The following is a 5826-nucleotide window of genomic DNA, read 5'->3' as shown; positions in this document are numbered from 1 at the left end:
AAAATATGTATTGGTCATATGACTTTCTTTCTTTTCTTTTCTTTTTTTTAAGACTGACTGCTCAGTTCACTGCCCCACTTATTAACTGGCAGTTTTATACATTTGATATACAATTTTTGCAGTTCTTCATATTTTCAAAATATAAACTCTTTATCTGAGATATAGCTGGTGAAGATTTTCTGCAAATATAGGTTGTCTGTTTACTCTCATGACAGTTTATCTTGCCGCGAAGAGGCATTTTTAAAAGATTTATTTATTCATTTATTATCTATTTTATTTATTTATTTATTTATTTATTTATTTTCTGTATTGTTTGTCTCCTTCTGCATATCAGAAGAGGGCATCAGATCCTATTCTACATCAGATGGTTGTGAGCAGCCATGTGAGTGCTGGGAATTGAACTTGGAACCTCTAAAAGAACAATATTACCCAACCTCTGAGTCATCTCTCCAGCCCCATAAAGAAGCATTTTGATTTCATGTACCTTTATTTATTCTTGAAGCATGATCTTGTGTTGCTGGGCTTCTATCTAGAAAGTTCTTGACTATAGTTTGAAACTGCTAGAGGAAACACTTTGTGATATAAATATAGGTCTTATAGGTGATTCATGTCTGAAGTTGTCTGATCCATTTTCAGTTGACTTTTATGTGAAATCAAAGAGATTTTTCTGTGGGTGGATATATGATTTTGCTGGCATCAGTTATTTGAATAGGCTTTTCCCAGTGTATATATTTGAAACATTTGTCAAATATTAGGTGTCCATACTGTATTGGTTGATTTTTTTTTTTTTTTTGGTGACTTCTATTATCTTACATTGGTCTGGGTGTGTTTCTATATTACTGACTTTGTCACTATGGCTCTGTGGTAGTTTGAGGATAGGTAATGTGATCCAGCTACAGTGTTTTGTTTTTGTTTTTGTTTTTTGCTTTTTGTTTTTTGTTTTTTTTTCTTTTCTGCTTAGCACTGCTTTGGCTAAATGTGGCCTTTCTTGTTTTTGTATGAAAGAGTGTCAGTTTCACTCACAGTGACTATTACAGTGTAATGCAGATTCCAGTACCAAGGGATGACAACCAAGGACAGTGGTAGATGTGGAGTCAGCCTGCCCTTATCATATGAGGCAAGCTATGAATGCCATGCATAGTAGAACATGAGATGTGAAGCTCTCCAAGTCCTTTGGCGCTCAGAAGATCCTGTGAGTGTCAGACTTCAGACAAGGGTTTGATTTATGCTGTTAGGTATTTACTTTGGTTTGATGCACTTACAACTATACTTTGGTTCTTCCTTCTTGAAACAAGTCTGTAACTTGCTGAATGTTACACCTTTGATTGCAGCACCCAGGAGACAGAGGCAGATGAATCTTTGTATGTGTCAGGTTGGTTTGTTCTACATAATGAGTTCCAGGCCAGTCAGGGATACATAGTGAGACCCTATCTCAAAGATAATTATGTAACTTGTTTTCTTAGTTAGGGTTTTACTGCTGTGAATAGACACTATGACCAAGGCAAGTCTTATAAGGACATTTAATTGGGACTGGCTTACAGGTTCAGAGGTTCAGTCCATTACCATCAAGGCAGGAACATGGTAACATTCAGGCAAGCATAGCACATAAGGAGCTGAGAGTTCTACATCTTCATCTGAAGGATGCTAGCAGACTAATGGCTTCCAGGCAACAAGGATGAGGGTCTTAAAGCCCACACCCACAGTGACACACCTACTCTTACAAGGCCACATCTACTCTAACAGGGCCACAACTTCTAATAGTGCCACTTCTTGGGCCGAGCATATACAAACCATAGAACTTGCTTTTAGGGGCCCACAGCTGAAATACATTGAACTTTTAAAGAGATGCTGGACATTCTAAATAGACAGAACTTAAAAGTGTTCATATTTTTAAAAAAGAGTATGGGAATTTTAAAGTTGTATTGTTTTATATTGTGATATTAATATGAGATCTTGGGGACAAATAATGAAACAAAAGGTTATGATTTAATAGCAATATGCTTGTGTACAAATTGACAAGGGAGACTGAGATAGGGTTTTTTTTTTAAGGATTTATTTATTACATGTAAGTACACATGTAGCTGTCTTCAGACACACCAGAAGAGGGCGTCAGATCTTGTTACAGATGGTTGTGAGCCACCATGTGGTTGCTGGGATTTGAACTCTGGACCTTCAGAAGAGCAGTCGGGTGCTCTTACCCACGGAGCCATCTCACCAGCCCCCCCCCCCTTTTTTTTTTTTTTAACTTGACTCAAATTAGGACCATCTTGGAAGAGAAAACAGTACTGCTTAACACAGAGCATAACCCGGGGAGATGACTCAGGATGTAAAAGGGGTTGCTGGGAAGATCTAACAACCTGAGTTTGAGCCCATATAAAAAGCCAGAGGTGGGTCTATCTGTAATCCAAGTACTCCTAGAGTGAGGTTGGCAGTGGATTCAGGACAATGTCCCAGAAGCTCAACAGCCAGCTAGTGTAGAACATGCTACACAGCACCAGAGAAAGAGACCCTGCCTTAACAAGGTGGAAAGCTGCCTTCTGACCTAGACACATGCACTGGGCATGCTTACAGCAACACACACACACACACACACACACACACACACACACACTTTAAAAATTGTGTGGTGCCATGCATCTATAATTAAAGCATCTTAGAGGTAGGGGCAAGAGGATCAGAAGTTAAAGGTCACTCTTGGCTACATAAACAGGGTTGGAGGCTAGCTTAAGCTACTTGAGATCCTGTTTAAAGTAGAGACGGTATATAGAGAGAAGCAAAACAGAAAACTTAGATCTCAAAGATCCAGAAAGGCAGAAAGGTAAGAACATGAAGTGTGTTATTTGATTTAAGGAAAAGACATTTCTTTTCCTGTTTAAGAAAGATAGATGGTAGAGGGAGGTCAGCTGGGATAACTTCAGTTTTCCAAAGGCCTTCTTTAATTTGCTAAGAAATAGAGCAGAATTTATTTTCCTCACTTAAGTTACTCCTTTGATACCACAACAGGTTAGATATCAGGTTTCTTCATACAGGTTTTCCATTTCTGATTAGGATAAGTGGCTCTCTGCCATCAGCCTACATCTATGAGTTTCTGATGAGGTATTATAGTTCCAAGCAGTGCTCCAGATGAGCAGTCAAGAGAATTTTTTTTTTAAATTCAACTACACACCTTCTAGTTTCCTCCAAGAGTCTCTGATTCTCCTTACAGGTAGGACCAAGTATGAGCCCTTCCATCCCTTGGCCAAATCTCTTTGCATCCAGCGTATATTGGAGCTAGACGGTGCCATAGTTACAGGTTTGCTATTTTTAATTTGGGATCAGATTTATTCAAATTCTTGCTGCACTGTAGTAGGGGGGTCTCAGGGGAACTGAATTTCCTAGGAGAAAGACAAGGCATGGAGGACCTTTGAAACGGGAGGTTTAATTGGAGCCTTACCACCAGTTAGTGGAAAGCAACTATAACTTTCGTGTAAAACATTTTGGACTTACTCTTAGCCTTGTTCCCCAGTCTCACTCCACTCTGTTTATGGTTGCCTGCATTTCTGTGGAGGATAAAATCAACTAAGATCTCTAGGAGCAAGGGGGAATAAAGGGATGTTGATGACGAGGGGCACCTCTTACCCTCAAGGTCAAGCATGCTATTCCTTCTACCCATTGGTCTTCCATTGCTAGCTATGCTGTGTTTAGAATCTACCCCATTAGGGTCTTGAAACTGTTTTCATGTATCTGTAGATTGCTGCACAATGTTCTGTGGGAATAAAGCTGCCCTTGGCTTAATATTTTAAAATGGTGTTTTACTACTGTTTATCATCTTTTATGCTCTGTTTCATAGTAAGAAAAATGAAAACCATCAGAGTGGAGACAATTTCAATAGAAACAATGGTCTGGTATATTGTTTGTAGACCTAATGTGTCCAGACAAGCCATTGCTTCTCTTTAGGTGTGATTTTCTCATTTATAAAGCCTCTCCTACTTCACAATTAACTTCAGGACTCAGACTGTAACATTTTAATTTGTGTTGCTCTTATACAAAGCAGATATGGTGGCATTGTCCTGTAATCACCACACCAGGGAGGCACAAGTAGTGTTCTTAAAATGTACCTAAGTCACAGCTGGTCACCCATCTTGAATAACCAATTAAGAGACCCAAATTAAAGGTAGAAAACAAATTTACTCATTGTGGTTACATGGAGAAGAGGGACAAAGAGATCTAGAGAACCCCCAAATCTATCTTGAGGTAAGATCAAAGTTTAAGTAGAGAGTCAAAGATATGCACAGCTAAGCAGTCTCAGTCAAGGTGTGATCCTCACAGTATAGATCCACCATTATCTGAGCTTCAGGCTTATTCTATAAGGTAGTCTGCCAAGTTGCTAGAACTGTGTGAAATGTCTTTCAGAAAGACAAGATCCCTTTCTGGATGTTACCCTTCCCTTCTCCCAGCATGATATTCCTGGGGGAAATTCCCATTTTATGGGGGTCCATTGTTCAAATAGTCTGATTGAGATATGTGAGTATCTCTTTAGAATATCTTCATTTCTGTCATACTGGTTATAACAAGAGTATCATCAGAGTTCAGACCAGCCTGAGCTGCTTAATGAATCCAAGTCAACCTGTACTTCACAGGCTCATTAATGCTTCATTAAAAAACCCTGTGATTTGTCATTGGTTTTAACTAGCTTTATGGTCAGCATCTCATGAGGGCAGTGAGAAATGAGAAGGGCCTTATTTATTCTTCTACAGAATTGCCTGGAGAGTTCTCTTGGTAATTGCAGTTGGAAGTGTGATATTTAATTAGTAGGGAACATTGAGTCAGACAATAGACATTTGTGTCATGAACAGAATGAGAAAGGGTTAGGGTTCAGGTGTGTTATAGACCCAGAATGACTTTGCACATTATCAAAGCAGTGACCGTAGAAGTGAATAAAAGGCCATCTGCAGACACATAATTTCTTCTGTACACTTGACATCTGGGAAAGTAAATGGTAAGTCAGAGAATACCTTACCCAAGAAAGCCTGGCTTCTGATAGCCTAGTGACTACGGCTTGAGGACTATATCATTTGTTCAGGGTTATCTAGAGGAACAAAATCAGTAGAGCATATGAACATATTATTAAAAGGTATTTATTATATATGCTGAGTAATCTAACAATGGATGCATGCTGGTGAAATAGAGAATCAGACTGCCTACTCCAAGAAGGTGGATTCCTCAGTAGTCCAACTATAGCACTTGCTGTAGGACTGGGGATTCTCTGGAGAGTTGCCAATACTGAGCACATGCTGAGAGACTGAAGAAGGGAGTGTTTGACATCACTGATTGATGGTGGCACAGGGACAGACACACTCACTGAGAAGAGGGAGCAACTTCCTCCAATTTCTTTTCATCGATATGTCAGCCTGGTGAAAGAGACACCCACAGTCAGAGTGGGCCTCTACTCCCCCTTCACTGTCCCACAGACAAATGTTTCTTGCAGTGTCCTCACAGACACACAGAAATGTGTCCCACCATTCCTAGGTGTCCTTTAATCCAGCCAGGTTGACACCCAGGACCAAGCACGGCACACTGGACCTGTAGCTTCTGGAGCAGAGAGGAGTATGATGCGTTGAAGGGAGCTCATTACAACTTGATGTCCAGTTTTTCACTTTATAGATAAGAGGCCAGAAAGGGCTTTTGACTTGCTGAAGGAATTCATGGTTTGCACTGTACCATTGCTGAGGTCATTGGAAAATCCTATTCAAGCCTCTCTATGATTAAGTTGCCTGGAGAGTGTCTACTGGTAATGGCAGTGTGGTTGGTAGTGACTGAGGTGCCCTAGAGAAAATGATCTCTTCT

This window comes from Mus musculus, chromosome 6 (genome assembly GCF_000001635.26).
Source record: "Mus musculus strain C57BL/6J chromosome 6, GRCm38.p6 C57BL/6J".
Taxonomy (NCBI): Eukaryota; Metazoa; Chordata; class Mammalia; order Rodentia; family Muridae; genus Mus; species Mus musculus.
The sequence above is the reverse complement of the archived record's forward strand: the minus strand, read 5'-3'. Positions refer to the sequence as shown.